General features: G+C 53.3%; 70 non-coding genes across 70 annotated transcripts; 18 read left to right on the forward strand and 52 right to left on the reverse strand.

Moving 5' to 3' along the window:
* Positions 1–88: 88 nt before the first annotated feature.
* Positions 89–180, reverse strand: Trnai-uau. The gene is given in 2 exon segments: positions 89–124; positions 143–180. It is a non-coding gene; the product is annotated as a tRNA-Ile (tRNA).
* Positions 181–558: 378 nt separating this feature from the next.
* Positions 559–631, forward strand: Trnar-acg. Its single transcript has one exon. It is a non-coding gene; the product is annotated as a tRNA-Arg (tRNA).
* A 604-nt stretch (positions 632–1235) lies between these two features.
* On the reverse strand, positions 1236–1307 carry Trnad-guc. Its single transcript has one exon. It is a non-coding gene; the product is annotated as a tRNA-Asp (tRNA).
* Positions 1308–1414: 107 nt separating this feature from the next.
* On the reverse strand, positions 1415–1486 carry Trnad-guc. Its single transcript has one exon. It is a non-coding gene; the product is annotated as a tRNA-Asp (tRNA).
* A 107-nt stretch (positions 1487–1593) lies between these two features.
* Trnai-uau lies at positions 1594–1685 on the reverse strand. Its single transcript is given in 2 exon segments — positions 1594–1629; positions 1648–1685. It is a non-coding gene; the product is annotated as a tRNA-Ile (tRNA).
* A 378-nt stretch (positions 1686–2063) lies between these two features.
* On the forward strand, positions 2064–2136 carry Trnar-acg. Its single transcript has one exon. It is a non-coding gene; the product is annotated as a tRNA-Arg (tRNA).
* Positions 2137–2740: 604 nt separating this feature from the next.
* Positions 2741–2812, reverse strand: Trnad-guc. Its single transcript has one exon. It is a non-coding gene; the product is annotated as a tRNA-Asp (tRNA).
* A 107-nt stretch (positions 2813–2919) lies between these two features.
* Trnad-guc lies at positions 2920–2991 on the reverse strand. The gene has a single exon. It is a non-coding gene; the product is annotated as a tRNA-Asp (tRNA).
* A 107-nt stretch (positions 2992–3098) lies between these two features.
* Trnai-uau lies at positions 3099–3190 on the reverse strand. Its single transcript is given in 2 exon segments — positions 3099–3134; positions 3153–3190. It is a non-coding gene; the product is annotated as a tRNA-Ile (tRNA).
* A 378-nt stretch (positions 3191–3568) lies between these two features.
* Trnar-acg lies at positions 3569–3641 on the forward strand. Its single transcript has one exon. It is a non-coding gene; the product is annotated as a tRNA-Arg (tRNA).
* A 604-nt stretch (positions 3642–4245) lies between these two features.
* On the reverse strand, positions 4246–4317 carry Trnad-guc. Its single transcript has one exon. It is a non-coding gene; the product is annotated as a tRNA-Asp (tRNA).
* Positions 4318–4424: 107 nt separating this feature from the next.
* Positions 4425–4496, reverse strand: Trnad-guc. Its single transcript has one exon. It is a non-coding gene; the product is annotated as a tRNA-Asp (tRNA).
* A 107-nt stretch (positions 4497–4603) lies between these two features.
* Trnai-uau lies at positions 4604–4695 on the reverse strand. Its single transcript is given in 2 exon segments — positions 4604–4639; positions 4658–4695. It is a non-coding gene; the product is annotated as a tRNA-Ile (tRNA).
* A 378-nt stretch (positions 4696–5073) lies between these two features.
* Positions 5074–5146, forward strand: Trnar-acg. Its single transcript has one exon. It is a non-coding gene; the product is annotated as a tRNA-Arg (tRNA).
* A 604-nt stretch (positions 5147–5750) lies between these two features.
* On the reverse strand, positions 5751–5822 carry Trnad-guc. The gene has a single exon. It is a non-coding gene; the product is annotated as a tRNA-Asp (tRNA).
* A 107-nt stretch (positions 5823–5929) lies between these two features.
* On the reverse strand, positions 5930–6001 carry Trnad-guc. The gene has a single exon. It is a non-coding gene; the product is annotated as a tRNA-Asp (tRNA).
* Positions 6002–6108: 107 nt separating this feature from the next.
* Trnai-uau lies at positions 6109–6200 on the reverse strand. Its single transcript is given in 2 exon segments — positions 6109–6144; positions 6163–6200. It is a non-coding gene; the product is annotated as a tRNA-Ile (tRNA).
* Positions 6201–6578: 378 nt separating this feature from the next.
* Trnar-acg lies at positions 6579–6651 on the forward strand. Its single transcript has one exon. It is a non-coding gene; the product is annotated as a tRNA-Arg (tRNA).
* Positions 6652–7255: 604 nt separating this feature from the next.
* Trnad-guc lies at positions 7256–7327 on the reverse strand. Its single transcript has one exon. It is a non-coding gene; the product is annotated as a tRNA-Asp (tRNA).
* A 107-nt stretch (positions 7328–7434) lies between these two features.
* Positions 7435–7506, reverse strand: Trnad-guc. Its single transcript has one exon. It is a non-coding gene; the product is annotated as a tRNA-Asp (tRNA).
* A 107-nt stretch (positions 7507–7613) lies between these two features.
* On the reverse strand, positions 7614–7705 carry Trnai-uau. The gene is given in 2 exon segments: positions 7614–7649; positions 7668–7705. It is a non-coding gene; the product is annotated as a tRNA-Ile (tRNA).
* Positions 7706–8083: 378 nt separating this feature from the next.
* Trnar-acg lies at positions 8084–8156 on the forward strand. Its single transcript has one exon. It is a non-coding gene; the product is annotated as a tRNA-Arg (tRNA).
* Positions 8157–8760: 604 nt separating this feature from the next.
* On the reverse strand, positions 8761–8832 carry Trnad-guc. Its single transcript has one exon. It is a non-coding gene; the product is annotated as a tRNA-Asp (tRNA).
* Positions 8833–8939: 107 nt separating this feature from the next.
* Trnad-guc lies at positions 8940–9011 on the reverse strand. Its single transcript has one exon. It is a non-coding gene; the product is annotated as a tRNA-Asp (tRNA).
* Positions 9012–9118: 107 nt separating this feature from the next.
* On the reverse strand, positions 9119–9210 carry Trnai-uau. The gene is given in 2 exon segments: positions 9119–9154; positions 9173–9210. It is a non-coding gene; the product is annotated as a tRNA-Ile (tRNA).
* Positions 9211–9588: 378 nt separating this feature from the next.
* On the forward strand, positions 9589–9661 carry Trnar-acg. Its single transcript has one exon. It is a non-coding gene; the product is annotated as a tRNA-Arg (tRNA).
* Positions 9662–10265: 604 nt separating this feature from the next.
* On the reverse strand, positions 10266–10337 carry Trnad-guc. The gene has a single exon. It is a non-coding gene; the product is annotated as a tRNA-Asp (tRNA).
* Positions 10338–10444: 107 nt separating this feature from the next.
* On the reverse strand, positions 10445–10516 carry Trnad-guc. The gene has a single exon. It is a non-coding gene; the product is annotated as a tRNA-Asp (tRNA).
* A 107-nt stretch (positions 10517–10623) lies between these two features.
* Positions 10624–10715, reverse strand: Trnai-uau. The gene is given in 2 exon segments: positions 10624–10659; positions 10678–10715. It is a non-coding gene; the product is annotated as a tRNA-Ile (tRNA).
* Positions 10716–11093: 378 nt separating this feature from the next.
* Positions 11094–11166, forward strand: Trnar-acg. The gene has a single exon. It is a non-coding gene; the product is annotated as a tRNA-Arg (tRNA).
* A 604-nt stretch (positions 11167–11770) lies between these two features.
* Trnad-guc lies at positions 11771–11842 on the reverse strand. The gene has a single exon. It is a non-coding gene; the product is annotated as a tRNA-Asp (tRNA).
* A 107-nt stretch (positions 11843–11949) lies between these two features.
* Positions 11950–12021, reverse strand: Trnad-guc. Its single transcript has one exon. It is a non-coding gene; the product is annotated as a tRNA-Asp (tRNA).
* A 107-nt stretch (positions 12022–12128) lies between these two features.
* Trnai-uau lies at positions 12129–12220 on the reverse strand. The gene is given in 2 exon segments: positions 12129–12164; positions 12183–12220. It is a non-coding gene; the product is annotated as a tRNA-Ile (tRNA).
* A 378-nt stretch (positions 12221–12598) lies between these two features.
* Positions 12599–12671, forward strand: Trnar-acg. The gene has a single exon. It is a non-coding gene; the product is annotated as a tRNA-Arg (tRNA).
* Positions 12672–13275: 604 nt separating this feature from the next.
* On the reverse strand, positions 13276–13347 carry Trnad-guc. Its single transcript has one exon. It is a non-coding gene; the product is annotated as a tRNA-Asp (tRNA).
* Positions 13348–13454: 107 nt separating this feature from the next.
* Positions 13455–13526, reverse strand: Trnad-guc. Its single transcript has one exon. It is a non-coding gene; the product is annotated as a tRNA-Asp (tRNA).
* Positions 13527–13633: 107 nt separating this feature from the next.
* Positions 13634–13725, reverse strand: Trnai-uau. The gene is given in 2 exon segments: positions 13634–13669; positions 13688–13725. It is a non-coding gene; the product is annotated as a tRNA-Ile (tRNA).
* A 378-nt stretch (positions 13726–14103) lies between these two features.
* Trnar-acg lies at positions 14104–14176 on the forward strand. Its single transcript has one exon. It is a non-coding gene; the product is annotated as a tRNA-Arg (tRNA).
* Positions 14177–14780: 604 nt separating this feature from the next.
* Positions 14781–14852, reverse strand: Trnad-guc. The gene has a single exon. It is a non-coding gene; the product is annotated as a tRNA-Asp (tRNA).
* A 107-nt stretch (positions 14853–14959) lies between these two features.
* Trnad-guc lies at positions 14960–15031 on the reverse strand. The gene has a single exon. It is a non-coding gene; the product is annotated as a tRNA-Asp (tRNA).
* Positions 15032–15138: 107 nt separating this feature from the next.
* On the reverse strand, positions 15139–15230 carry Trnai-uau. Its single transcript is given in 2 exon segments — positions 15139–15174; positions 15193–15230. It is a non-coding gene; the product is annotated as a tRNA-Ile (tRNA).
* Positions 15231–15608: 378 nt separating this feature from the next.
* Trnar-acg lies at positions 15609–15681 on the forward strand. Its single transcript has one exon. It is a non-coding gene; the product is annotated as a tRNA-Arg (tRNA).
* A 604-nt stretch (positions 15682–16285) lies between these two features.
* Trnad-guc lies at positions 16286–16357 on the reverse strand. The gene has a single exon. It is a non-coding gene; the product is annotated as a tRNA-Asp (tRNA).
* A 107-nt stretch (positions 16358–16464) lies between these two features.
* Trnad-guc lies at positions 16465–16536 on the reverse strand. The gene has a single exon. It is a non-coding gene; the product is annotated as a tRNA-Asp (tRNA).
* A 107-nt stretch (positions 16537–16643) lies between these two features.
* Trnai-uau lies at positions 16644–16735 on the reverse strand. Its single transcript is given in 2 exon segments — positions 16644–16679; positions 16698–16735. It is a non-coding gene; the product is annotated as a tRNA-Ile (tRNA).
* Positions 16736–17113: 378 nt separating this feature from the next.
* Positions 17114–17186, forward strand: Trnar-acg. The gene has a single exon. It is a non-coding gene; the product is annotated as a tRNA-Arg (tRNA).
* A 604-nt stretch (positions 17187–17790) lies between these two features.
* Trnad-guc lies at positions 17791–17862 on the reverse strand. The gene has a single exon. It is a non-coding gene; the product is annotated as a tRNA-Asp (tRNA).
* A 107-nt stretch (positions 17863–17969) lies between these two features.
* Trnad-guc lies at positions 17970–18041 on the reverse strand. The gene has a single exon. It is a non-coding gene; the product is annotated as a tRNA-Asp (tRNA).
* A 107-nt stretch (positions 18042–18148) lies between these two features.
* Positions 18149–18240, reverse strand: Trnai-uau. Its single transcript is given in 2 exon segments — positions 18149–18184; positions 18203–18240. It is a non-coding gene; the product is annotated as a tRNA-Ile (tRNA).
* A 378-nt stretch (positions 18241–18618) lies between these two features.
* On the forward strand, positions 18619–18691 carry Trnar-acg. The gene has a single exon. It is a non-coding gene; the product is annotated as a tRNA-Arg (tRNA).
* Positions 18692–19295: 604 nt separating this feature from the next.
* On the reverse strand, positions 19296–19367 carry Trnad-guc. The gene has a single exon. It is a non-coding gene; the product is annotated as a tRNA-Asp (tRNA).
* Positions 19368–19474: 107 nt separating this feature from the next.
* On the reverse strand, positions 19475–19546 carry Trnad-guc. The gene has a single exon. It is a non-coding gene; the product is annotated as a tRNA-Asp (tRNA).
* Positions 19547–19653: 107 nt separating this feature from the next.
* Positions 19654–19745, reverse strand: Trnai-uau. Its single transcript is given in 2 exon segments — positions 19654–19689; positions 19708–19745. It is a non-coding gene; the product is annotated as a tRNA-Ile (tRNA).
* A 378-nt stretch (positions 19746–20123) lies between these two features.
* Trnar-acg lies at positions 20124–20196 on the forward strand. Its single transcript has one exon. It is a non-coding gene; the product is annotated as a tRNA-Arg (tRNA).
* A 604-nt stretch (positions 20197–20800) lies between these two features.
* Positions 20801–20872, reverse strand: Trnad-guc. The gene has a single exon. It is a non-coding gene; the product is annotated as a tRNA-Asp (tRNA).
* A 107-nt stretch (positions 20873–20979) lies between these two features.
* On the reverse strand, positions 20980–21051 carry Trnad-guc. Its single transcript has one exon. It is a non-coding gene; the product is annotated as a tRNA-Asp (tRNA).
* A 107-nt stretch (positions 21052–21158) lies between these two features.
* Positions 21159–21249, reverse strand: Trnai-uau. The gene is given in 2 exon segments: positions 21159–21194; positions 21213–21249. It is a non-coding gene; the product is annotated as a tRNA-Ile (tRNA).
* Positions 21250–21627: 378 nt separating this feature from the next.
* Trnar-acg lies at positions 21628–21700 on the forward strand. Its single transcript has one exon. It is a non-coding gene; the product is annotated as a tRNA-Arg (tRNA).
* A 603-nt stretch (positions 21701–22303) lies between these two features.
* Trnad-guc lies at positions 22304–22375 on the reverse strand. Its single transcript has one exon. It is a non-coding gene; the product is annotated as a tRNA-Asp (tRNA).
* Positions 22376–22482: 107 nt separating this feature from the next.
* On the reverse strand, positions 22483–22554 carry Trnad-guc. The gene has a single exon. It is a non-coding gene; the product is annotated as a tRNA-Asp (tRNA).
* A 107-nt stretch (positions 22555–22661) lies between these two features.
* Positions 22662–22753, reverse strand: Trnai-uau. The gene is given in 2 exon segments: positions 22662–22697; positions 22716–22753. It is a non-coding gene; the product is annotated as a tRNA-Ile (tRNA).
* A 378-nt stretch (positions 22754–23131) lies between these two features.
* Positions 23132–23204, forward strand: Trnar-acg. Its single transcript has one exon. It is a non-coding gene; the product is annotated as a tRNA-Arg (tRNA).
* Positions 23205–23808: 604 nt separating this feature from the next.
* Trnad-guc lies at positions 23809–23880 on the reverse strand. The gene has a single exon. It is a non-coding gene; the product is annotated as a tRNA-Asp (tRNA).
* Positions 23881–23987: 107 nt separating this feature from the next.
* Trnad-guc lies at positions 23988–24059 on the reverse strand. Its single transcript has one exon. It is a non-coding gene; the product is annotated as a tRNA-Asp (tRNA).
* A 107-nt stretch (positions 24060–24166) lies between these two features.
* On the reverse strand, positions 24167–24258 carry Trnai-uau. Its single transcript is given in 2 exon segments — positions 24167–24202; positions 24221–24258. It is a non-coding gene; the product is annotated as a tRNA-Ile (tRNA).
* A 379-nt stretch (positions 24259–24637) lies between these two features.
* Trnar-acg lies at positions 24638–24710 on the forward strand. Its single transcript has one exon. It is a non-coding gene; the product is annotated as a tRNA-Arg (tRNA).
* A 604-nt stretch (positions 24711–25314) lies between these two features.
* On the reverse strand, positions 25315–25386 carry Trnad-guc. The gene has a single exon. It is a non-coding gene; the product is annotated as a tRNA-Asp (tRNA).
* Positions 25387–25493: 107 nt separating this feature from the next.
* Trnad-guc lies at positions 25494–25565 on the reverse strand. Its single transcript has one exon. It is a non-coding gene; the product is annotated as a tRNA-Asp (tRNA).
* A 107-nt stretch (positions 25566–25672) lies between these two features.
* Positions 25673–25764, reverse strand: Trnai-uau. The gene is given in 2 exon segments: positions 25673–25708; positions 25727–25764. It is a non-coding gene; the product is annotated as a tRNA-Ile (tRNA).
* Positions 25765–26141: 377 nt separating this feature from the next.
* On the forward strand, positions 26142–26214 carry Trnar-acg. Its single transcript has one exon. It is a non-coding gene; the product is annotated as a tRNA-Arg (tRNA).
* The last annotated feature ends 746 nt before the right edge of the window (positions 26215–26960 follow it).

The raw sequence follows: 26960 nt of genomic DNA on the forward strand, positions 1-26960 counted from the left end.
AATGCACAATTATGTTACTCAAATAGCTGATACATCTCAAACCTAGCCTCCTGTTGCTGTCAGAGACAGCTGCTAAGAAATAAAAGTATGCCCCAGGTGAGGCTCGAACTCACAACCCCGGCATTGCTCACGGCTACTGCCTTATAAGTACCGTGCGCTAACCAATTGCGCCACTGGGGCTACAACAGAGTGCTTTCAGTTAGCGGTATTCACTTTGCTGCAATCCAGTGGTGGCCACAGAAACATACGATCGCCACCTGATGCCATACTGCGACTTTGGCACCTGACTACCAATGCTTCGTGCTATTCTTGTTTCATATGCTACGCTTACATGCACATCAACCGGCTCTCGTCGTCGAGAAAACGTGGGAAAACGCGCGCCTTGCCTTCTGCTACCTGTCGAACAGCGAGAGCAGATGCGTGGCAAGCTCTAAGCTCTGCAGGCGCACTGCGGCCACGCAGCTGCACGAAAGGTACCTTCCTTGGGAGCTTGCTCAGCCATGGAGAACACGTTTCTTAGCGAATTGCACTTGTCTCGTAGAAAGAAATGCTGCCACTGGCCCTGTGGCGCAACGGATAACGCGTCTGACTACGGATCAGAAGATTCCAGGTTCGAATCCTGGCAGGGTCGGCGTTTTGTTAGTTGCCGACGCGTAGCTGGGCAGTGGATTTCGTATGTCGCCGCACCGTGGAGTGCTTTGTTGCTCCTGTGCATCTCGCAGCTGCATGTCGAGTCGATCGTGGTAAATATCGCTGCCTGCAAGCGTCAGCGTAGCGTCAGTCGAGCAAAGTCGAGACAAGTCAAGCTGAGAGCTGTAGGAGATGATACGCAATTAAATACAGGCGTGTGAAAGCGACGCAGACAACACTTTCCAAGTGTCCCACGTCACGTGGCGAAGAGCCGGCGCAACCCCAGGCAGCAGAGTGGCGCAGTGGAAGCGTGCTGGGCCCATAACCCAGAGGTCCGTGGATCGAAACCACGCTCTGCTAAAATTATTTCTTTTGCGGACTGTGCCGAGCTCGATTATTACGCCCACAGCGTCGGCTGGGGTGCTTTGATACAGCGTTAACAGCATACCCCGCAGTTCTGAAATGTGAAGAATGCGAGAACCACTTCCTAAGTTGTAGCATTTTTTAAGATTTTGCGCCAACTACACTCCACGATCGCAAAGTTAATGCTCTTACGACCCACATACGCGCAACACTCGAACAGGGTTGTGAGATAAAAATCGCATCTCCCCGGCGGGGAATCGAACCCCGGTCTCCCGCGTGACAGGCGGGGATACTAACCACTATACTACCGAGGATGCGCTGTAGACAGGTGCCTGTGTGCGAGAGATATGGTGCTAGTAGCCGCAAACGACCTACACTAAGTTCGGCGAGTGATAGAGCAGCAATTAAAAATCGGATGTGCCTCCCCGTCGGGGAATCGAACCCCGGTCTCCCGCGTGACAGGCGGGGATACTGACCACTATACTACCGAGGAAGACGCAGCTAGCGTCTCGAATGCACAATTATGTTACTCAAATAGCTGATACATCTCAAACCTAGCCTCCTGTTGCTGTCAGAGACAGCTGCTAAGAAATAAAAGTATGCCCCAGGTGAGGCTCGAACTCACAACCCCGGCATTGCTCACGGCTACTGCCTTATAAGTACCGTGCGCTAACCAATTGCGCCACTGGGGCTACAACAGAGTGCTCTCAGTTAGCGGTATTCACTTTGCTGCAATCCAGTGGTGGCCACAGAAACATACGATCGCCACCTGATGCCATACTGCGACTTTGGCACCTGACTACCAATGCTTCGTGCTATTCTTGTTTCATATGCTACGCTTACATGCACATCAACCGGCTCTCGTCGTCGAGAAAACGTGGGAAAACGCGCGCCTTGCCTTCTGCTACCTGTCGAACAGCGAGAGCAGATGCGTGGCAAGCTCTAAGCTCTGCAGGCGCACTGCGGCCACGCAGCTGCACGAAAGGTACCTTCCTTGGGAGCTTGCTCAGCCATGGAGAACACGTTTCTTAGCGAATTGCACTTGTCTCGTAGAAAGAAATGCTGCCACTGGCCCTGTGGCGCAACGGATAACGCGTCTGACTACGGATCAGAAGATTCCAGGTTCGAATCCTGGCAGGGTCGGCGTTTTGTTAGTTGCCGACGCGTAGCTGGGCAGTGGATTTCGTATGTCGCCGCACCGTGGAGTGCTTTGTTGCTCCTGTGCATCTCGCAGCTGCATGTCGAGTCGATCGTGGTAAATATCGCTGCCTGCAAGCGTCAGCGTAGCGTCAGTCGAGCAAAGTCGAGACAAGTCAAGCTGAGAGCTGTAGGAGATGATACGCAATTAAATACAGGCGTGTGAAAGGGACGCAGACAACACTTTCCAAGTGTCCCACGTCACGTGGCGAAGAGCCGGCGCAACCCCAGGCAGCAGAGTGGCGCAGTGGAAGCGTGCTGGGCCCATAACCCAGAGGTCCGTGGATCGAAACCACGCTCTGCTAAAATTATTTCTTTTGCGGACTGTGCCGAGCTCGATTATTACGCCCACAGCGTCGGCTGGGGTGCTTTGATACAGCGTTAACAGCATACCCCGCAGTTCTGAAATGTGAAGAATGCGAGAACCACTTCCTAAGTTGTAGCATTTTTTAAGATTTTGCGCCAACTACACTCCACGATCGCAAAGTTAATGCTCTTACGACCCACATACGCGCAACACTCGAACAGGGTTGTGAGATAAAAATCGCATCTCCCCGGCGGGGAATCGAACCCCGGTCTCCCGCGTGACAGGCGGGGATACTAACCACTATACTACCGAGGATGCGCTGTAGACAGGTGCCTGTGTGCGAGAGATATGGTGCTAGTAGCCGCAAACGACCTACACTAAGTTCGGCGAGTGATAGAGCAGCAATTAAAAATCGGATGTGCCTCCCCGGCGGGGAATCGAACCCCGGTCTCCCGCGTGACAGGCGGGGATACTGACCACTATACTACCGAGGAAGACGCAGCTAGCGTCTCGAATGCACAATTATGTTACTCAAATAGCTGATACATCTCAAACCTAGCCTCCTGTTGCTGTCAGAGACAGCTGCTAAGAAATAAAAGTATGCCCCAGGTGAGGCTCGAACTCACAACCCCGGCATTGCTCACGGCTACTGCCTTATAAGTACCGTGCGCTAACCAATTGCGCCACTGGGGCTACAACAGAGTGCTCTCAGTTAGCGGTATTCACTTTGCTGCAATCCAGTGGTGGCCACAGAAACATACGATCGCCACCTGATGCCATACTGCGACTTTGGCACCTGACTACCAATGCTTCGTGCTATTCTTGTTTCATATGCTACGCTTACATGCACATCAACCGGCTCTCGTCGTCGAGAAAACGTGGGAAAACGCGCGCCTTGCCTTCTGCTACCTGTCGAACAGCGAGAGCAGATGCGTGGCAAGCTCTAAGCTCTGCAGGCGCACTGCGGCCACGCAGCTGCACGAAAGGTACCTTCCTTGGGAGCTTGCTCAGCCATGGAGAACACGTTTCTTAGCGAATTGCACTTGTCTCGTAGAAAGAAATGCTGCCACTGGCCCTGTGGCGCAACGGATAACGCGTCTGACTACGGATCAGAAGATTCCAGGTTCGAATCCTGGCAGGGTCGGCGTTTTGTTAGTTGCCGACGCGTAGCTGGGCAGTGGATTTCGTATGTCGCCGCACCGTGGAGTGCTTTGTTGCTCCTGTGCATCTCGCAGCTGCATGTCGAGTCGATCGTGGTAAATATCGCTGCCTGCAAGCGTCAGCGTAGCGTCAGTCGAGCAAAGTCGAGACAAGTCAAGCTGAGAGCTGTAGGAGATGATACGCAATTAAATACAGGCGTGTGAAAGGGACGCAGACAACACTTTCCAAGTGTCCCACGTCACGTGGCGAAGAGCCGGCGCAACCCCAGGCAGCAGAGTGGCGCAGTGGAAGCGTGCTGGGCCCATAACCCAGAGGTCCGTGGATCGAAACCACGCTCTGCTAAAATTATTTCTTTTGCGGACTGTGCCGAGCTCGATTATTACGCCCACAGCGTCGGCTGGGGTGCTTTGATACAGCGTTAACAGCATACCCCGCAGTTCTGAAATGTGAAGAATGCGAGAACCACTTCCTAAGTTGTAGCATTTTTTAAGATTTTGCGCCAACTACACTCCACGATCGCAAAGTTAATGCTCTTACGACCCACATACGCGCAACACTCGAACAGGGTTGTGAGATAAAAATCGCATCTCCCCGGCGGGGAATCGAACCCCGGTCTCCCGCGTGACAGGCGGGGATACTAACCACTATACTACCGAGGATGCGCTGTAGACAGGTGCCTGTGTGCGAGAGATATGGTGCTAGTAGCCGCAAACGACCTACACTAAGTTCGGCGAGTGATAGAGCAGCAATTAAAAATCGGATGTGCCTCCCCGGCGGGGAATCGAACCCCGGTCTCCCGCGTGACAGGCGGGGATACTGACCACTATACTACCGAGGAAGACGCAGCTAGCGTCTCGAATGCACAATTATGTTACTCAAATAGCTGATACATCTCAAACCTAGCCTCCTGTTGCTGTCAGAGACAGCTGCTAAGAAATAAAAGTATGCCCCAGGTGAGGCTCGAACTCACAACCCCGGCATTGCTCACGGCTACTGCCTTATAAGTACCGTGCGCTAACCAATTGCGCCACTGGGGCTACAACAGAGTGCTTTCAGTTAGCGGTATTCACTTTGCTGCAATCCAGTGGTGGCCACAGAAACATACGATCGCCACCTGATGCCATACTGCGACTTTGGCACCTGACTACCAATGCTTCGTGCTATTCTTGTTTCATATGCTACGCTTACATGCACATCAACCGGCTCTCGTCGTCGAGAAAACGTGGGAAAACGCGCGCCTTGCCTTCTGCTACCTGTCGAACAGCGAGAGCAGATGCGTGGCAAGCTCTAAGCTCTGCAGGCGCACTGCGGCCACGCAGCTGCACGAAAGGTACCTTCCTTGGGAGCTTGCTCAGCCATGGAGAACACGTTTCTTAGCGAATTGCACTTGTCTCGTAGAAAGAAATGCTGCCACTGGCCCTGTGGCGCAACGGATAACGCGTCTGACTACGGATCAGAAGATTCCAGGTTCGAATCCTGGCAGGGTCGGCGTTTTGTTAGTTGCCGACGCGTAGCTGGGCAGTGGATTTCGTATGTCGCCGCACCGTGGAGTGCTTTGTTGCTCCTGTGCATCTCGCAGCTGCATGTCGAGTCGATCGTGGTAAATATCGCTGCCTGCAAGCGTCAGCGTAGCGTCAGTCGAGCAAAGTCGAGACAAGTCAAGCTGAGAGCTGTAGGAGATGATACGCAATTAAATACAGGCGTGTGAAAGGGACGCAGACAACACTTTCCAAGTGTCCCACGTCACGTGGCGAAGAGCCGGCGCAACCCCAGGCAGCAGAGTGGCGCAGTGGAAGCGTGCTGGGCCCATAACCCAGAGGTCCGTGGATCGAAACCACGCTCTGCTAAAATTATTTCTTTTGCGGACTGTGCCGAGCTCGATTATTACGCCCACAGCGTCGGCTGGGGTGCTTTGATACAGCGTTAACAGCATACCCCGCAGTTCTGAAATGTGAAGAATGCGAGAACCACTTCCTAAGTTGTAGCATTTTTTAAGATTTTGCGCCAACTACACTCCACGATCGCAAAGTTAATGCTCTTACGACCCACATACGCGCAACACTCGAACAGGGTTGTGAGATAAAAATCGCATCTCCCCGGCGGGGAATCGAACCCCGGTCTCCCGCGTGACAGGCGGGGATACTAACCACTATACTACCGAGGATGCGCTGTAGACAGGTGCCTGTGTGCGAGAGATATGGTGCTAGTAGCCGCAAACGACCTACACTAAGTTCGGCGAGTGATAGAGCAGCAATTAAAAATCGGATGTGCCTCCCCGGCGGGGAATCGAACCCCGGTCTCCCGCGTGACAGGCGGGGATACTGACCACTATACTACCGAGGAAGACGCAGCTAGCGTCTCGAATGCACAATTATGTTACTCAAATAGCTGATACATCTCAAACCTAGCCTCCTGTTGCTGTCAGAGACAGCTGCTAAGAAATAAAAGTATGCCCCAGGTGAGGCTCGAACTCACAACCCCGGCATTGCTCACGGCTACTGCCTTATAAGTACCGTGCGCTAACCAATTGCGCCACTGGGGCTACAACAGAGTGCTCTCAGTTAGCGGTATTCACTTTGCTGCAATCCAGTGGTGGCCACAGAAACATACGATCGCCACCTGATGCCATACTGCGACTTTGGCACCTGACTACCAATGCTTCGTGCTATTCTTGTTTCATATGCTACGCTTACATGCACATCAACCGGCTCTCGTCGTCGAGAAAACGTGGGAAAACGCGCGCCTTGCCTTCTGCTACCTGTCGAACAGCGAGAGCAGATGCGTGGCAAGCTCTAAGCTCTGCAGGCGCACTGCGGCCACGCAGCTGCACGAAAGGTACCTTCCTTGGGAGCTTGCTCAGCCATGGAGAACACGTTTCTTAGCGAATTGCACTTGTCTCGTAGAAAGAAATGCTGCCACTGGCCCTGTGGCGCAACGGATAACGCGTCTGACTACGGATCAGAAGATTCCAGGTTCGAATCCTGGCAGGGTCGGCGTTTTGTTAGTTGCCGACGCGTAGCTGGGCAGTGGATTTCGTATGTCGCCGCACCGTGGAGTGCTTTGTTGCTCCTGTGCATCTCGCAGCTGCATGTCGAGTCGATCGTGGTAAATATCGCTGCCTGCAAGCGTCAGCGTAGCGTCAGTCGAGCAAAGTCGAGACAAGTCAAGCTGAGAGCTGTAGGAGATGATACGCAATTAAATACAGGCGTGTGAAAGGGACGCAGACAACACTTTCCAAGTGTCCCACGTCACGTGGCGAAGAGCCGGCGCAACCCCAGGCAGCAGAGTGGCGCAGTGGAAGCGTGCTGGGCCCATAACCCAGAGGTCCGTGGATCGAAACCACGCTCTGCTAAAATTATTTCTTTTGCGGACTGTGCCGAGCTCGATTATTACGCCCACAGCGTCGGCTGGGGTGCTTTGATACAGCGTTAACAGCATACCCCGCAGTTCTGAAATGTGAAGAATGCGAGAACCACTTCCTAAGTTGTAGCATTTTTTAAGATTTTGCGCCAACTACACTCCACGATCGCAAAGTTAATGCTCTTACGACCCACATACGCGCAACACTCGAACAGGGTTGTGAGATAAAAATCGCATCTCCCCGGCGGGGAATCGAACCCCGGTCTCCCGCGTGACAGGCGGGGATACTAACCACTATACTACCGAGGATGCGCTGTAGACAGGTGCCTGTGTGCGAGAGATATGGTGCTAGTAGCCGCAAACGACCTACACTAAGTTCGGCGAGTGATAGAGCAGCAATTAAAAATCGGATGTGCCTCCCCGGCGGGGAATCGAACCCCGGTCTCCCGCGTGACAGGCGGGGATACTGACCACTATACTACCGAGGAAGACGCAGCTAGCGTCTCGAATGCACAATTATGTTACTCAAATAGCTGATACATCTCAAACCTAGCCTCCTGTTGCTGTCAGAGACAGCTGCTAAGAAATAAAAGTATGCCCCAGGTGAGGCTCGAACTCACAACCCCGGCATTGCTCACGGCTACTGCCTTATAAGTACCGTGCGCTAACCAATTGCGCCACTGGGGCTACAACAGAGTGCTCTCAGTTAGCGGTATTCACTTTGCTGCAATCCAGTGGTGGCCACAGAAACATACGATCGCCACCTGATGCCATACTGCGACTTTGGCACCTGACTACCAATGCTTCGTGCTATTCTTGTTTCATATGCTACGCTTACATGCACATCAACCGGCTCTCGTCGTCGAGAAAACGTGGGAAAACGCGCGCCTTGCCTTCTGCTACCTGTCGAACAGCGAGAGCAGATGCGTGGCAAGCTCTAAGCTCTGCAGGCGCACTGCGGCCACGCAGCTGCACGAAAGGTACCTTCCTTGGGAGCTTGCTCAGCCATGGAGAACACGTTTCTTAGCGAATTGCACTTGTCTCGTAGAAAGAAATGCTGCCACTGGCCCTGTGGCGCAACGGATAACGCGTCTGACTACGGATCAGAAGATTCCAGGTTCGAATCCTGGCAGGGTCGGCGTTTTGTTAGTTGCCGACGCGTAGCTGGGCAGTGGATTTCGTATGTCGCCGCACCGTGGAGTGCTTTGTTGCTCCTGTGCATCTCGCAGCTGCATGTCGAGTCGATCGTGGTAAATATCGCTGCCTGCAAGCGTCAGCGTAGCGTCAGTCGAGCAAAGTCGAGACAAGTCAAGCTGAGAGCTGTAGGAGATGATACGCAATTAAATACAGGCGTGTGAAAGGGACGCAGACAACACTTTCCAAGTGTCCCACGTCACGTGGCGAAGAGCCGGCGCAACCCCAGGCAGCAGAGTGGCGCAGTGGAAGCGTGCTGGGCCCATAACCCAGAGGTCCGTGGATCGAAACCACGCTCTGCTAAAATTATTTCTTTTGCGGACTGTGCCGAGCTCGATTATTACGCCCACAGCGTCGGCTGGGGTGCTTTGATACAGCGTTAACAGCATACCCCGCAGTTCTGAAATGTGAAGAATGCGAGAACCACTTCCTAAGTTGTAGCATTTTTTAAGATTTTGCGCCAACTACACTCCACGATCGCAAAGTTAATGCTCTTACGACCCACATACGCGCAACACTCGAACAGGGTTGTGAGATAAAAATCGCATCTCCCCGGCGGGGAATCGAACCCCGGTCTCCCGCGTGACAGGCGGGGATACTAACCACTATACTACCGAGGATGCGCTGTAGACAGGTGCCTGTGTGCGAGAGATATGGTGCTAGTAGCCGCAAACGACCTACACTAAGTTCGGCGAGTGATAGAGCAGCAATTAAAAATCGGATGTGCCTCCCCGGCGGGGAATCGAACCCCGGTCTCCCGCGTGACAGGCGGGGATACTGACCACTATACTACCGAGGAAGACGCAGCTAGCGTCTCGAATGCACAATTATGTTACTCAAATAGCTGATACATCTCAAACCTAGCCTCCTGTTGCTGTCAGAGACAGCTGCTAAGAAATAAAAGTATGCCCCAGGTGAGGCTCGAACTCACAACCCCGGCATTGCTCACGGCTACTGCCTTATAAGTACCGTGCGCTAACCAATTGCGCCACTGGGGCTACAACAGAGTGCTCTCAGTTAGCGGTATTCACTTTGCTGCAATCCAGTGGTGGCCACAGAAACATACGATCGCCACCTGATGCCATACTGCGACTTTGGCACCTGACTACCAATGCTTCGTGCTATTCTTGTTTCATATGCTACGCTTACATGCACATCAACCGGCTCTCGTCGTCGAGAAAACGTGGGAAAACGCGCGCCTTGCCTTCTGCTACCTGTCGAACAGCGAGAGCAGATGCGTGGCAAGCTCTAAGCTCTGCAGGCGCACTGCGGCCACGCAGCTGCACGAAAGGTACCTTCCTTGGGAGCTTGCTCAGCCATGGAGAACACGTTTCTTAGCGAATTGCACTTGTCTCGTAGAAAGAAATGCTGCCACTGGCCCTGTGGCGCAACGGATAACGCGTCTGACTACGGATCAGAAGATTCCAGGTTCGAATCCTGGCAGGGTCGGCGTTTTGTTAGTTGCCGACGCGTAGCTGGGCAGTGGATTTCGTATGTCGCCGCACCGTGGAGTGCTTTGTTGCTCCTGTGCATCTCGCAGCTGCATGTCGAGTCGATCGTGGTAAATATCGCTGCCTGCAAGCGTCAGCGTAGCGTCAGTCGAGCAAAGTCGAGACAAGTCAAGCTGAGAGCTGTAGGAGATGATACGCAATTAAATACAGGCGTGTGAAAGCGACGCAGACAACACTTTCCAAGTGTCCCACGTCACGTGGCGAAGAGCCGGCGCAACCCCAGGCAGCAGAGTGGCGCAGTGGAAGCGTGCTGGGCCCATAACCCAGAGGTCCGTGGATCGAAACCACGCTCTGCTAAAATTATTTCTTTTGCGGACTGTGCCGAGCTCGATTATTACGCCCACAGCGTCGGCTGGGGTGCTTTGATACAGCGTTAACAGCATACCCCGCAGTTCTGAAATGTGAAGAATGCGAGAACCACTTCCTAAGTTGTAGCATTTTTTAAGATTTTGCGCCAACTACACTCCACGATCGCAAAGTTAATGCTCTTACGACCCACATACGCGCAACACTCGAACAGGGTTGTGAGATAAAAATCGCATCTCCCCGGCGGGGAATCGAACCCCGGTCTCCCGCGTGACAGGCGGGGATACTAACCACTATACTACCGAGGATGCGCTGTAGACAGGTGCCTGTGTGCGAGAGATATGGTGCTAGTAGCCGCAAACGACCTACACTAAGTTCGGCGAGTGATAGAGCAGCAATTAAAAATCGGATGTGCCTCCCCGGCGGGGAATCGAACCCCGGTCTCCCGCGTGACAGGCGGGGATACTGACCACTATACTACCGAGGAAGACGCAGCTAGCGTCTCGAATGCACAATTATGTTACTCAAATAGCTGATACATCTCAAACCTAGCCTCCTGTTGCTGTCAGAGACAGCTGCTAAGAAATAAAAGTATGCCCCAGGTGAGGCTCGAACTCACAACCCCGGCATTGCTCACGGCTACTGCCTTATAAGTACCGTGCGCTAACCAATTGCGCCACTGGGGCTACAACAGAGTGCTCTCAGTTAGCGGTATTCACTTTGCTGCAATCCAGTGGTGGCCACAGAAACATACGATCGCCACCTGATGCCATACTGCGACTTTGGCACCTGACTACCAATGCTTCGTGCTATTCTTGTTTCATATGCTACGCTTACATGCACATCAACCGGCTCTCGTCGTCGAGAAAACGTGGGAAAACGCGCGCCTTGCCTTCTGCTACCTGTCGAACAGCGAGAGCAGATGCGTGGCAAGCTCTAAGCTCTGCAGGCGCACTGCGGCCACGCAGCTGCACGAAAGGTACCTTCCTTGGGAGCTTGCTCAGCCATGGAGAACACGTTTCTTAGCGAATTGCACTTGTCTCGTAGAAAGAAATGCTGCCACTGGCCCTGTGGCGCAACGGATAACGCGTCTGACTACGGATCAGAAGATTCCAGGTTCGAATCCTGGCAGGGTCGGCGTTTTGTTAGTTGCCGACGCGTAGCTGGGCAGTGGATTTCGTATGTCGCCGCACCGTGGAGTGCTTTGTTGCTCCTGTGCATCTCGCAGCTGCATGTCGAGTCGATCGTGGTAAATATCGCTGCCTGCAAGCGTCAGCGTAGCGTCAGTCGAGCAAAGTCGAGACAAGTCAAGCTGAGAGCTGTAGGAGATGATACGCAATTAAATACAGGCGTGTGAAAGGGACGCAGACAACACTTTCCAAGTGTCCCACGTCACGTGGCGAAGAGCCGGCGCAACCCCAGGCAGCAGAGTGGCGCAGTGGAAGCGTGCTGGGCCCATAACCCAGAGGTCCGTGGATCGAAACCACGCTCTGCTAAAATTATTTCTTTTGCGGACTGTGCCGAGCTCGATTATTACGCCCACAGCGTCGGCTGGGGTGCTTTGATACAGCGTTAACAGCATACCCCGCAGTTCTGAAATGTGAAGAATGCGAGAACCACTTCCTAAGTTGTAGCATTTTTTAAGATTTTGCGCCAACTACACTCCACGATCGCAAAGTTAATGCTCTTACGACCCACATACGCGCAACACTCGAACAGGGTTGTGAGATAAAAATCGCATCTCCCCGGCGGGGAATCGAACCCCGGTCTCCCGCGTGACAGGCGGGGATACTAACCACTATACTACCGAGGATGCGCTGTAGACAGGTGCCTGTGTGCGAGAGATATGGTGCTAGTAGCCGCAAACGACCTACACTAAGTTCGGCGAGTGATAGAGCAGCAATTAAAAATCGGATGTGCCTCCCCGGCGGGGAATCGAACCCCGGTCTCCCGCGTGACAGGCGGGGATACTGACCACTATACTACCGAGGAAGACGCAGCTAGCGTCTCGAATGCACAATTATGTTACTCAAATAGCTGATACATCTCAAACCTAGCCTCCTGTTGCTGTCAGAGACAGCTGCTAAGAAATAAAAGTATGCCCCAGGTGAGGCTCGAACTCACAACCCCGGCATTGCTCACGGCTACTGCCTTATAAGTACCGTGCGCTAACCAATTGCGCCACTGGGGCTACAACAGAGTGCTCTCAGTTAGCGGTATTCACTTTGCTGCAATCCAGTGGTGGCCACAGAAACATACGATCGCCACCTGATGCCATACTGCGACTTTGGCACCTGACTACCAATGCTTCGTGCTATTCTTGTTTCATATGCTACGCTTACATGCACATCAACCGGCTCTCGTCGTCGAGAAAACGTGGGAAAACGCGCGCCTTGCCTTCTGCTACCTGTCGAACAGCGAGAGCAGATGCGTGGCAAGCTCTAAGCTCTGCAGGCGCACTGCGGCCACGCAGCTGCACGAAAGGTACCTTCCTTGGGAGCTTGCTCAGCCATGGAGAACACGTTTCTTAGCGAATTGCACTTGTCTCGTAGAAAGAAATGCTGCCACTGGCCCTGTGGCGCAACGGATAACGCGTCTGACTACGGATCAGAAGATTCCAGGTTCGAATCCTGGCAGGGTCGGCGTTTTGTTAGTTGCCGACGCGTAGCTGGGCAGTGGATTTCGTATGTCGCCGCACCGTGGAGTGCTTTGTTGCTCCTGTGCATCTCGCAGCTGCATGTCGAGTCGATCGTGGTAAATATCGCTGCCTGCAAGCGTCAGCGTAGCGTCAGTCGAGCAAAGTCGAGACAAGTCAAGCTGAGAGCTGTAGGAGATGATACGCAATTAAATACAGGCGTGTGAAAGGGACGCAGACAACACTTTCCAAGTGTCCCACGTCACGTGGCGAAGAGCCGGCGCAACCCCAGGCAGCAGAGTGGCGCAGTGGAAGCGTGCTGGGCCCATAACCCAGAGGTCCGTGGATCGAAACCACGCTCTGCTAAAATTATTTCTTTTGCGGACTGTGCCGAGCTCGATTATTACGCCCACAGCGTCGGCTGGGGTGCTTTGATACAGCGTTAACAGCATACCCCGCAGTTCTGAAATGTGAAGAATGCGAGAACCACTTCCTAAGTTGTAGCATTTTTTAAGATTTTGCGCCAACTACACTCCACGATCGCAAAGTTAATGCTCTTACGACCCACATACGCGCAACACTCGAACAGGGTTGTGAGATAAAAATCGCATCTCCCCGGCGGGGAATCGAACCCCGGTCTCCCGCGTGACAGGCGGGGATACTAACCACTATACTACCGAGGATGCGCTGTAGACAGGTGCCTGTGTGCGAGAGATATGGTGCTAGTAGCCGCAAACGACCTACACTAAGTTCGGCGAGTGATAGAGCAGCAATTAAAAATCGGATGTGCCTCCCCGGCGGGGAATCGAACCCCGGTCTCCCGCGTGACAGGCGGGGATACTGACCACTATACTACCGAGGAAGACGCAGCTAGCGTCTCGAATGCACAATTATGTTACTCAAATAGCTGATACATCTCAAACCTAGCCTCCTGTTGCTGTCAGAGACAGCTGCTAAGAAATAAAAGTATGCCCCAGGTGAGGCTCGAACTCACAACCCCGGCATTGCTCACGGCTACTGCCTTATAAGTACCGTGCGCTAACCAATTGCGCCACTGGGGCTACAACAGAGTGCTTTCAGTTAGCGGTATTCACTTTGCTGCAATCCAGTGGTGGCCACAGAAACATACGATCGCCACCTGATGCCATACTGCGACTTTGGCACCTGACTACCAATGCTTCGTGCTATTCTTGTTTCATATGCTACGCTTACATGCACATCAACCGGCTCTCGTCGTCGAGAAAACGTGGGAAAACGCGCGCCTTGCCTTCTGCTACCTGTCGAACAGCGAGAGCAGATGCGTGGCAAGCTCTAAGCTCTGCAGGCGCACTGCGGCCACGCAGCTGCACGAAAGGTACCTTCCTTGGGAGCTTGCTCAGCCATGGAGAACACGTTTCTTAGCGAATTGCACTTGTCTCGTAGAAAGAAATGCTGCCACTGGCCCTGTGGCGCAACGGATAACGCGTCTGACTACGGATCAGAAGATTCCAGGTTCGAATCCTGGCAGGGTCGGCGTTTTGTTAGTTGCCGACGCGTAGCTGGGCAGTGGATTTCGTATGTCGCCGCACCGTGGAGTGCTTTGTTGCTCCTGTGCATCTCGCAGCTGCATGTCGAGTCGATCGTGGTAAATATCGCTGCCTGCAAGCGTCAGCGTAGCGTCAGTCGAGCAAAGTCGAGACAAGTCAAGCTGAGAGCTGTAGGAGATGATACGCAATTAAATACAGGCGTGTGAAAGCGACGCAGACAACACTTTCCAAGTGTCCCACGTCACGTGGCGAAGAGCCGGCGCAACCCCAGGCAGCAGAGTGGCGCAGTGGAAGCGTGCTGGGCCCATAACCCAGAGGTCCGTGGATCGAAACCACGCTCTGCTAAAATTATTTCTTTTGCGGACTGTGCCGAGCTCGATTATTACGCCCACAGCGTCGGCTGGGGTGCTTTGATACAGCGTTAACAGCATACCCCGCAGTTCTGAAATGTGAAGAATGCGAGAACCACTTCCTAAGTTGTAGCATTTTTTAAGATTTTGCGCCAACTACACTCCACGATCGCAAAGTTAATGCTCTTACGACCCACATACGCGCAACACTCGAACAGGGTTGTGAGATAAAAATCGCATCTCCCCGGCGGGGAATCGAACCCCGGTCTCCCGCGTGACAGGCGGGGATACTAACCACTATACTACCGAGGATGCGCTGTAGACAGGTGCCTGTGTGCGAGAGATATGGTGCTAGTAGCCGCAAACGACCTACACTAAGTTCGGCGAGTGATAGAGCAGCAATTAAAAATCGGATGTGCCTCCCCGGCGGGGAATCGAACCCCGGTCTCCCGCGTGACAGGCGGGGATACTGACCACTATACTACCGAGGAAGACGCAGCTAGCGTCTCGAATGCACAATTATGTTACTCAAATAGCTGATACATCTCAAACCTAGCCTCCTGTTGCTGTCAGAGACAGCTGCTAAGAAATAAAAGTATGCCCCAGGTGAGGCTCGAACTCACAACCCCGGCATTGCTCACGGCTACTGCCTTATAAGTACCGTGCGCTAACCAATTGCGCCACTGGGGCTACAACAGAGTGCTCTCAGTTAGCGGTATTCACTTTGCTGCAATCCAGTGGTGGCCACAGAAACATACGATCGCCACCTGATGCCATACTGCGACTTTGGCACCTGACTACCAATGCTTCGTGCTATTCTTGTTTCATATGCTACGCTTACATGCACATCAACCGGCTCTCGTCGTCGAGAAAACGTGGGAAAACGCGCGCCTTGCCTTCTGCTACCTGTCGAACAGCGAGAGCAGATGCGTGGCAAGCTCTAAGCTCTGCAGGCGCACTGCGGCCACGCAGCTGCACGAAAGGTACCTTCCTTGGGAGCTTGCTCAGCCATGGAGAACACGTTTCTTAGCGAATTGCACTTGTCTCGTAGAAAGAAATGCTGCCACTGGCCCTGTGGCGCAACGGATAACGCGTCTGACTACGGATCAGAAGATTCCAGGTTCGAATCCTGGCAGGGTCGGCGTTTTGTTAGTTGCCGACGCGTAGCTGGGCAGTGGATTTCGTATGTCGCCGCACCGTGGAGTGCTTTGTTGCTCCTGTGCATCTCGCAGCTGCATGTCGAGTCGATCGTGGTAAATATCGCTGCCTGCAAGCGTCAGCGTAGCGTCAGTCGAGCAAAGTCGAGACAAGTCAAGCTGAGAGCTGTAGGAGATGATACGCAATTAAATACAGGCGTGTGAAAGGGACGCAGACAACACTTTCCAAGTGTCCCACGTCACGTGGCGAAGAGCCGGCGCAACCCCAGGCAGCAGAGTGGCGCAGTGGAAGCGTGCTGGGCCCATAACCCAGAGGTCCGTGGATCGAAACCACGCTCTGCTAAAATTATTTCTTTTGCGGACTGTGCCGAGCTCGATTATTACGCCCACAGCGTCGGCTGGGGTGCTTTGATACAGCGTTAACAGCATACCCCGCAGTTCTGAAATGTGAAGAATGCGAGAACCACTTCCTAAGTTGTAGCATTTTTTAAGATTTTGCGCCAACTACACTCCACGATCGCAAAGTTAATGCTCTTACGACCCACATACGCGCAACACTCGAACAGGGTTGTGAGATAAAAATCGCATCTCCCCGGCGGGGAATCGAACCCCGGTCTCCCGCGTGACAGGCGGGGATACTAACCACTATACTACCGAGGATGCGCTGTAGACAGGTGCCTGTGTGCGAGAGATATGGTGCTAGTAGCCGCAAACGACCTACACTAAGTTCGGCGAGTGATAGAGCAGCAATTAAAAATCGGATGTGCCTCCCCGGCGGGGAATCGAACCCCGGTCTCCCGCGTGACAGGCGGGGATACTGACCACTATACTACCGAGGAAGACGCAGCTAGCGTCTCGAATGCACAATTATGTTACTCAAATAGCTGATACATCTCAAACCTAGCCTCCTGTTGCTGTCAGAGACAGCTGCTAAGAAATAAAAGTATGCCCCAGGTGAGGCTCGAACTCACAACCCCGGCATTGCTCACGGCTACTGCCTTATAAGTACCGTGCGCTAACCAATTGCGCCACTGGGGCTACAACAGAGTGCTCTCAGTTAGCGGTATTCACTTTGCTGCAATCCAGTGGTGGCCACAGAAACATACGATCGCCACCTGATGCCATACTGCGACTTTGGCACCTGACTACCAATGCTTCGTGCTATTCTTGTTTCATATGCTACGCTTACATGCACATCAACCGGCTCTCGTCGTCGAGAAAACGTGGGAAAACGCGCGCCTTGCCTTCTGCTACCTGTCGAACAGCGAGAGCAGATGCGTGGCAAGCTCTAAGCTCTGCAGGCGCACTGCGGCCACGCAGCTGCACGAAAGGTACCTTCCTTGGGAGCTTGCTCAGCCATGGAGAACACGTTTCTTAGCGAATTGCACTTGTCTCGTAGAAAGAAATGCTGCCACTGGCCCTGTGGCGCAACGGATAACGCGTCTGACTACGGATCAGAAGATTCCAGGTTCGAATCCTGGCAGGGTCGGCGTTTTGTTAGTTGCCGACGCGTAGCTGGGCAGTGGATTTCGTATGTCGCCGCACCGTGGAGTGCTTTGTTGCTCCTGTGCATCTCGCAGCTGCATGTCGAGTCGATCGTGGTAAATATCGCTGCCTGCAAGCGTCAGCGTAGCGTCAGTCGAGCAAAGTCGAGACAAGTCAAGCTGAGAGCTGTAGGAGATGATACGCAATTAAATACAGGCGTGTGAAAGGGACGCAGACAACACTTTCCAAGTGTCCCACGTCACGTGGCGAAGAGCCGGCGCAACCCCAGGCAGCAGAGTGGCGCAGTGGAAGCGTGCTGGGCCCATAACCCAGAGGTCCGTGGATCGAAACCACGCTCTGCTAAAATTATTTCTTTTGCGGACTGTGCCGAGCTCGATTATTACGCCCACAGCGTCGGCTGGGGTGCTTTGATACAGCGTTAACAGCATACCCCGCAGTTCTGAAATGTGAAGAATGCGAGAACCACTTCCTAAGTTGTAGCATTTTTTAAGATTTTGCGCCAACTACACTCCACGATCGCAAAGTTAATGCTCTTACGACCCACATACGCGCAACACTCGAACAGGGTTGTGAGATAAAAATCGCATCTCCCCGGCGGGGAATCGAACCCCGGTCTCCCGCGTGACAGGCGGGGATACTAACCACTATACTACCGAGGATGCGCTGTAGACAGGTGCCTGTGTGCGAGAGATATGGTGCTAGTAGCCGCAAACGACCTACACTAAGTTCGGCGAGTGATAGAGCAGCAATTAAAAATCGGATGTGCCTCCCCGGCGGGGAATCGAACCCCGGTCTCCCGCGTGACAGGCGGGGATACTGACCACTATACTACCGAGGAAGACGCAGCTAGCGTCTCGAATGCACAATTATGTTACTCAAATAGCTGATACATCTCAAACCTAGCCTCCTGTTGCTGTCAGAGACAGCTGCTAAGAAATAAAAGTATGCCCCAGGTGAGGCTCGAACTCACAACCCCGGCATTGCTCACGGCTACTGCCTTATAAGTACCGTGCGCTAACCAATTGCGCCACTGGGGCTACAACAGAGTGCTTTCAGTTAGCGGTATTCACTTTGCTGCAATCCAGTGGTGGCCACAGAAACATACGATCGCCACCTGATGCCATACTGCGACTTTGGCACCTGACTACCAATGCTTCGTGCTATTCTTGTTTCATATGCTACGCTTACATGCACATCAACCGGCTCTCGTCGTCGAGAAAACGTGGGAAAACGCGCGCCTTGCCTTCTGCTACCTGTCGAACAGCGAGAGCAGATGCGTGGCAAGCTCTAAGCTCTGCAGGCGCACTGCGGCCACGCAGCTGCACGAAAGGTACCTTCCTTGGGAGCTTGCTCAGCCATGGAGAACACGTTTCTTAGCGAATTGCACTTGTCTCGTAGAAAGAAATGCTGCCACTGGCCCTGTGGCGCAACGGATAACGCGTCTGACTACGGATCAGAAGATTCCAGGTTCGAATCCTGGCAGGGTCGGCGTTTTGTTAGTTGCCGACGCGTAGCTGGGCAGTGGATTTCGTATGTCGCCGCACCGTGGAGTGCTTTGTTGCTCCTGTGCATCTCGCAGCTGCATGTCGAGTCGATCGTGGTAAATATCGCTGCCTGCAAGCGTCAGCGTAGCGTCAGTCGAGCAAAGTCGAGACAAGTCAAGCTGAGAGCTGTAGGAGATGATACGCAATTAAATACAGGCGTGTGAAAGCGACGCAGACAACACTTTCCAAGTGTCCCACGTCACGTGGCGAAGAGCCGGCGCAACCCCAGGCAGCAGAGTGGCGCAGTGGAAGCGTGCTGGGCCCATAACCCAGAGGTCCGTGGATCGAAACCACGCTCTGCTAAAATTATTTCTTTTGCGGACTGTGCCGAGCTCGATTATTACGCCCACAGCGTCGGCTGGGGTGCTTTGATACAGCGTTAACAGCATACCCCGCAGTTCTGAAATGTGAAGAATGCGAGAACCACTTCCTAAGTTGTAGCATTTTTTAAGATTTTGCGCCAACTACACTCCACGATCGCAAAGTTAATGCTCTTACGACCCACATACGCGCAACACTCGAACAGGGTTGTGAGATAAAAATCGCATCTCCCCGGCGGGGAATCGAACCCCGGTCTCCCGCGTGACAGGCGGGGATACTAACCACTATACTACCGAGGATGCGCTGTAGACAGGTGCCTGTGTGCGAGAGATATGGTGCTAGTAGCCGCAAACGACCTACACTAAGTTCGGCGAGTGATAGAGCAGCAATTAAAAATCGGATGTGCCTCCCCGGCGGGGAATCGAACCCCGGTCTCCCGCGTGACAGGCGGGGATACTGACCACTATACTACCGAGGAAGACGCAGCTAGCGTCTCGAATGCACAATTATGTTACTCAAATAGCTGATACATCTCAAACCTAGCCTCCTGTTGCTGTCAGAGACAGCTGCTAAGAAATAAAAGTATGCCCCAGGTGAGGCTCGAACTCACAACCCCGGCATTGCTCACGGCTACTGCCTTATAAGTACCGTGCGCTAACCAATTGCGCCACTGGGGCTACAACAGAGTGCTCTCAGTTAGCGGTATTCACTTTGCTGCAATCCAGTGGTGGCCACAGAAACATACGATCGCCACCTGATGCCATACTGCGACTTTGGCACCTGACTACCAATGCTTCGTGCTATTCTTGTTTCATATGCTACGCTTACATGCACATCAACCGGCTCTCGTCGTCGAGAAAACGTGGGAAAACGCGCGCCTTGCCTTCTGCTACCTGTCGAACAGCGAGAGCAGATGCGTGGCAAGCTCTAAGCTCTGCAGGCGCACTGCGGCCACGCAGCTGCACGAAAGGTACCTTCCTTGGGAGCTTGCTCAGCCATGGAGAACACGTTTCTTAGCGAATTGCACTTGTCTCGTAGAAAGAAATGCTGCCACTGGCCCTGTGGCGCAACGGATAACGCGTCTGACTACGGATCAGAAGATTCCAGGTTCGAATCCTGGCAGGGTCGGCGTTTTGTTAGTTGCCGACGCGTAGCTGGGCAGTGGATTTCGTATGTCGCCGCACCGTGGAGTGCTTTGTTGCTCCTGTGCATCTCGCAGCTGCATGTCGAGTCGATCGTGGTAAATATCGCTGCCTGCAAGCGTCAGCGTAGCGTCAGTCGAGCAAAGTCGAGACAAGTCAAGCTGAGAGCTGTAGGAGATGATACGCAATTAAATACAGGCGTGTGAAAGGGACGCAGACAACACTTTCCAAGTGTCCCACGTCACGTGGCGAAGAGCCGGCGCAACCCCAGGCAGCAGAGTGGCGCAGTGGAAGCGTGCTGGGCCCATAACCCAGAGGTCCGTGGATCGAAACCACGCTCTGCTAAAATTATTTCTTTTGCGGACTGTGCCGAGCTCGATTATTACGCCCACAGCGTCGGCTGGGGTGCTTTGATACAGCGTTAACAGCATACCCCGCAGTTCTGAAATGTGAAGAATGCGAGAACCACTTCCTAAGTTGTAGCATTTTTTAAGATTTTGCGCCAACTACACTCCACGATCGCAAAGTTAATGCTCTTACGACCCACATACGCGCAACACTCGAACAGGGTTGTGAGATAAAAATCGCATCTCCCCGGCGGGGAATCGAACCCCGGTCTCCCGCGTGACAGGCGGGGATACTAACCACTATACTACCGAGGATGCGCTGTAGACAGGTGCCTGTGTGCGAGAGATATGGTGCTAGTAGCCGCAAACGACCTACACTAAGTTCGGCGAGTGATAGAGCAGCAATTAAAAATCGGATGTGCCTCCCCGGCGGGGAATCGAACCCCGGTCTCCCGCGTGACAGGCGGGGATACTGACCACTATACTACCGAGGAAGACGCAGCTAGCGTCTCGAATGCACAATTATGTTACTCAAATAGCTGATACATCTCAAACCTAGCCTCCTGTTGCTGTCAGAGACAGCTGCTAAGAAATAAAAGTATGCCCCAGGTGAGGCTCGAACTCACAACCCCGGCATTGCTCACGGCTACTGCCTTATAAGTACCGTGCGCTAACCAATTGCGCCACTGGGCTACAACAGAGTGCTCTCAGTTAGCGGTATTCACTTTGCTGCAATCCAGTGGTGGCCACAGAAACATACGATCGCCACCTGATGCCATACTGCGACTTTGGCACCTGACTACCAATGCTTCGTGCTATTCTTGTTTCATATGCTACGCTTACATGCACATCAACCGGCTCTCGTCGTCGAGAAAACGTGGGAAAACGCGCGCCTTGCCTTCTGCTACCTGTCGAACAGCGAGAGCAGATGCGTGGCAAGCTCTAAGCTCTGCAGGCGCACTGCGGCCACGCAGCTGCACGAAAGGTACCTTCCTTGGGAGCTTGCTCAGCCATGGAGAACACGTTTCTTAGCGAATTGCACTTGTCTCGTAGAAAGAAATGCTGCCACTGGCCCTGTGGCGCAACGGATAACGCGTCTGACTACGGATCAGAAGATTCCAGGTTCGAATCCTGGCAGGGTCGGCGTTTTGTTAGTTGCCGACGCGTAGCTGGGCAGTGGATTTCGTATGTCGCCGCACCGTGGAGTGCTTTGTTGCTCCTGTGCATCTCGCAGCTGCATGTCGAGTCGATCGTGGTAAATATCGCTGCCTGCAAGCGTCAGCGTAGCGTCAGTCGAGCAAAGTCGAGACAAGTCAAGCTGAGAGCTGTAGGAGATGATACGCAATTAAATACAGGCGTGTGAAAGGGACGCAGACAACACTTTCCAAGTGTCCCACGTCACGTGGCGAAGAGCCGGCGCAACCCCAGGCAGCAGAGTGGCGCAGTGGAAGCGTGCTGGGCCCATAACCCAGAGGTCCGTGGATCGAAACCACGCTCTGCTAAATTATTTCTTTTGCGGACTGTGCCGAGCTCGATTATTACGCCCACAGCGTCGGCTGGGGTGCTTTGATACAGCGTTAACAGCATACCCCGCAGTTCTGAAATGTGAAGAATGCGAGAACCACTTCCTAAGTTGTAGCATTTTTTAAGATTTTGCGCCAACTACACTCCACGATCGCAAAGTTAATGCTCTTACGACCCACATACGCGCAACACTCGAACAGGGTTGTGAGATAAAAATCGCATCTCCCCGGCGGGGAATCGAACCCCGGTCTCCCGCGTGACAGGCGGGGATACTAACCACTATACTACCGAGGATGCGCTGTAGACAGGTGCCTGTGTGCGAGAGATATGGTGCTAGTAGCCGCAAACGACCTACACTAAGTTCGGCGAGTGATAGAGCAGCAATTAAAAATCGGATGTGCCTCCCCGGCGGGGAATCGAACCCCGGTCTCCCGCGTGACAGGCGGGGATACTGACCACTATACTACCGAGGAAGACGCAGCTAGCGTCTCGAATGCACAATTATGTTACTCAAATAGCTGATACATCTCAAACCTAGCCTCCTGTTGCTGTCAGAGACAGCTGCTAAGAAATAAAAGTATGCCCCAGGTGAGGCTCGAACTCACAACCCCGGCATTGCTCACGGCTACTGCCTTATAAGTACCGTGCGCTAACCAATTGCGCCACTGGGGCTACAACAGAGTGCTCTCAGTTAGCGGTATTCACTTTGCTGCAATCCAGTGGTGGCCACAGAAACATACGATCGCCACCTGATGCCATACTGCGACTTTGGCACCTGACTACCAATGCTTCGTGCTATTCTTGTTTCATATGCTACGCTTACATGCACATCAACCGGCTCTCGTCGTCGAGAAAACGTGGGAAAACGCGCGCCTTGCCTTCTGCTACCTGTCGAACAGCGAGAGCAGATGCGTGGCAAGCTCTAAGCTCTGCAGGCGCACTGCGGCCACGCAGCTGCACGAAAGGTACCTTCCTTGGGAGCTTGCTCAGCCATGGAGAACACGTTTCTTAGCGAATTGCACTTGTCTCGTAGAAAGAAATGCTGCCACTGGCCCTGTGGCGCAACGGATAACGCGTCTGACTACGGATCAGAAGATTCCAGGTTCGAATCCTGGCAGGGTCGGCGTTTTGTTAGTTGCCGACGCGTAGCTGGGCAGTGGATTTCGTATGTCGCCGCACCGTGGAGTGCTTTGTTGCTCCTGTGCATCTCGCAGCTGCATGTCGAGTCGATCGTGGTAAATATCGCTGCCTGCAAGCGTCAGCGTAGCGTCAGTCGAGCAAAGTCGAGACAAGTCAAGCTGAGAGCTGTAGGAGATGATACGCAATTAAATACAGGCGTGTGAAAGGGACGCAGACAACACTTTCCAAGTGTCCCACGTCACGTGGCGAAGAGCCGGCGCAACCCCAGGCAGCAGAGTGGCGCAGTGGAAGCGTGCTGGGCCCATAACCCAGAGGTCCGTGGATCGAAACCACGCTCTGCTAAAATTATTTCTTTTGCGGACTGTGCCGAGCTCGATTATTACGCCCACAGCGTCGGCTGGGGTGCTTTGATACAGCGTTAACAGCATACCCCGCAGTTCTGAAATGTGAAGAATGCGAGAACCACTTCCTAAGTTGTAGCATTTTTTAAGATTTTGCGCCAACTACACTCCACGATCGCAAAGTTAATGCTCTTACGACCCACATACGCGCAACACTCGAACAGGGTTGTGAGATAAAAATCGCATCTCCCCGGCGGGGAATCGAACCCCGGTCTCCCGCGTGACAGGCGGGGATACTAACCACTATACTACCGAGGATGCGCTGTAGACAGGTGCCTGTGTGCGAGAGATATGGTGCTAGTAGCCGCAAACGACCTACACTAAGTTCGGCGAGTGATAGAGCAGCAATTAAAAATCGGATGTGCCTCCCCGGCGGGGAATCGAACCCCGGTCTCCCGCGTGACAGGCGGGGATACTGACCACTATACTACCGAGGAAGACGCAGCTAGCGTCTCGAATGCACAATTATGTTACTCAAATAGCTGATACATCTCAAACCTAGCCTCCTGTTGCTGTCAGAGACAGCTGCTAAGAAATAAAAGTATGCCCCAGGTGAGGCTCGAACTCACAACCCCGGCATTGCTCACGGCTACTGCCTTATAAGTACCGTGCGCTAACCAATTGCGCCACTGGGGCTACAACAGAGTGCTCTCAGTTAGCGGTATTCACTTTGCTGCAATCCAGTGGTGGCCACAGAAACATACGATCGCCACCTGATGCCATACTGCGACTTTGGCACCTGACTACCAATGCTTCGTGCTATTCTTGTTTCATATGCTACGCTTACATGCACATCAACCGGCTCTCGTCGTCGAGAAAACGTGGGGAAAACGCGCGCCTTGCCTTCTGCTACCTGTCGAACAGCGAGAGCAGATGCGTGGCAAGCTCTAAGCTCTGCAGGCGCACTGCGGCCACGCAGCTGCACGAAAGGTACCTTCCTTGGGAGCTTGCTCAGCCATGGAGAACACGTTTCTTAGCGAATTGCACTTGTCTCGTAGAAAGAAATGCTGCCACTGGCCCTGTGGCGCAACGGATAACGCGTCTGACTACGGATCAGAAGATTCCAGGTTCGAATCCTGGCAGGGTCGGCGTTTTGTTAGTTGCCGACGCGTAGCTGGGCAGTGGATTTCGTATGTCGCCGCACCGTGGAGTGCTTTGTTGCTCCTGTGCATCTCGCAGCTGCATGTCGAGTCGATCGTGGTAAATATCGCTGCCTGCAAGCGTCAGCGTAGCGTCAGTCGAGCAAAGTCGAGACAAGTCAAGCTGAGAGCTGTAGGAGATGATACGCAATTAAATACAGGCGTGTGAAAGCGACGCAGACAACACTTTCCAAGTGTCCCACGTCACGTGGCGAAGAGCCGGCGCAACCCCAGGCAGCAGAGTGGCGCAGTGGAAGCGTGCTGGGCCCATAACCCAGAGGTCCGTGGATCGAAACCACGCTCTGCTAAAATTATTTCTTTTGCGGACTGTGCCGAGCTCGATTATTACGCCCACAGCGTCGGCTGGGGTGCTTTGATACAGCGTTAACAGCATACCCCGCAGTTCTGAAATGTGAAGAATGCGAGAACCACTTCCTAAGTTGTAGCATTTTTTAAGATTTTGCGCCAACTACACTCCACGATCGCAAAGTTAATGCTCTTACGACCCACATACGCGCAACACTCGAACAGGGTTGTGAGATAAAAATCGCATCTCCCCGGCGGGGAATCGAACCCCGGTCTCCCGCGTGACAGGCGGGGATACTAACCACTATACTACCGAGGATGCGCTGTAGACAGGTGCCTGTGTGCGAGAGATATGGTGCTAGTAGCCGCAAACGACCTACACTAAGTTCGGCGAGTGATAGAGCAGCAATTAAAAATCGGATGTGCCTCCCCGGCGGGGAATCGAACCCCGGTCTCCCGCGTGACAGGCGGGGATACTGACCACTATACTACCGAGGAAGACGCAGCTAGCGTCTCGAATGCACAATTATGTTACTCAAATAGCTGATACATCTCAAACCTAGCCTCCTGTTGCTGTCAGAGACAGCTGCTAAGAAATAAAAGTATGCCCCAGGTGAGGCTCGAACTCACAACCCCGGCATTGCTCACGGCTACTGCCTTATAAGTACCGTGCGCTAACCAATTGCGCCACTGGGGCTACAACAGAGTGCTCTCAGTTAGCGGTATTCACTTTGCTGCAATCCAGTGGTGGCCACAGAAACATACGATCGCCACCTGATGCCATACTGCGACTTTGGCACTGACTACCAATGCTTCGTGCTATTCTTGTTTCATATGCTACGCTTACATGCACATCAACCGGCTCTCGTCGTCGAGAAAACGTGGGAAAACGCGCGCCTTGCCTTCTGCTACCTGTCGAACAGCGAGAGCAGATGCGTGGCAAGCTCTAAGCTCTGCAGGCGCACTGCGGCCACGCAGCTGCACGAAAGGTACCTTCCTTGGGAGCTTGCTCAGCCATGGAGAACACGTTTCTTAGCGAATTGCACTTGTCTCGTAGAAAGAAATGCTGCCACTGGCCCTGTGGCGCAACGGATAACGCGTCTGACTACGGATCAGAAGATTCCAGGTTCGAATCCTGGCAGGGTCGGCGTTTTGTTAGTTGCCGACGCGTAGCTGGGCAGTGGATTTCGTATGTCGCCGCACCGTGGAGTGCTTTGTTGCTCCTGTGCATCTCGCAGCTGCATGTCGAGTCGATCGTGGTAAATATCGCTGCCTGCAAGCGTCAGCGTAGCGTCAGTCGAGCAAAGTCGAGACAAGTCAAGCTGAGAGCTGTAGGAGATGATACGCAATTAAATACAGGCGTGTGAAAGGGACGCAGACAACACTTTCCAAGTGTCCCACGTCACGTGGCGAAGAGCCGGCGCAACCCCAGGCAGCAGAGTGGCGCAGTGGAAGCGTGCTGGGCCCATAACCCAGAGGTCCGTGGATCGAAACCACGCTCTGCTAAAATTATTTCTTTTGCGGACTGTGCCGAGCTCGATTATTACGCCCACAGCGTCGGCTGGGGTGCTTTGATACAGCGTTAACAGCATACCCCGCAGTTCTGAAATGTGAAGAATGCGAGAACCACTTCCTAAGTTGTAGCATTTTTTAAGATTTTGCGCCAACTACACTCCACGATCGCAAAGTTAATGCTCTTACGACCCACATACGCGCAACACTCGAACAGGGTTGTGAGATAAAAATCGCATCTCCCCGGCGGGGAATCGAACCCCGGTCTCCCGCGTGACAGGCGGGGATACTAACCACTATACTACCGAGGATGCGCTGTAGACAGGTGCCTGTGTGCGAGAGATATGGTGCTAGTAGCCGCAAACGACCTACACTAAGTTC

The sequence above is a fragment of the Schistocerca piceifrons genome, chromosome 8, assembly GCF_021461385.2.
Source record: "Schistocerca piceifrons isolate TAMUIC-IGC-003096 chromosome 8, iqSchPice1.1, whole genome shotgun sequence".
Classification (NCBI taxonomy): domain Eukaryota; kingdom Metazoa; phylum Arthropoda; class Insecta; order Orthoptera; family Acrididae; genus Schistocerca; species Schistocerca piceifrons.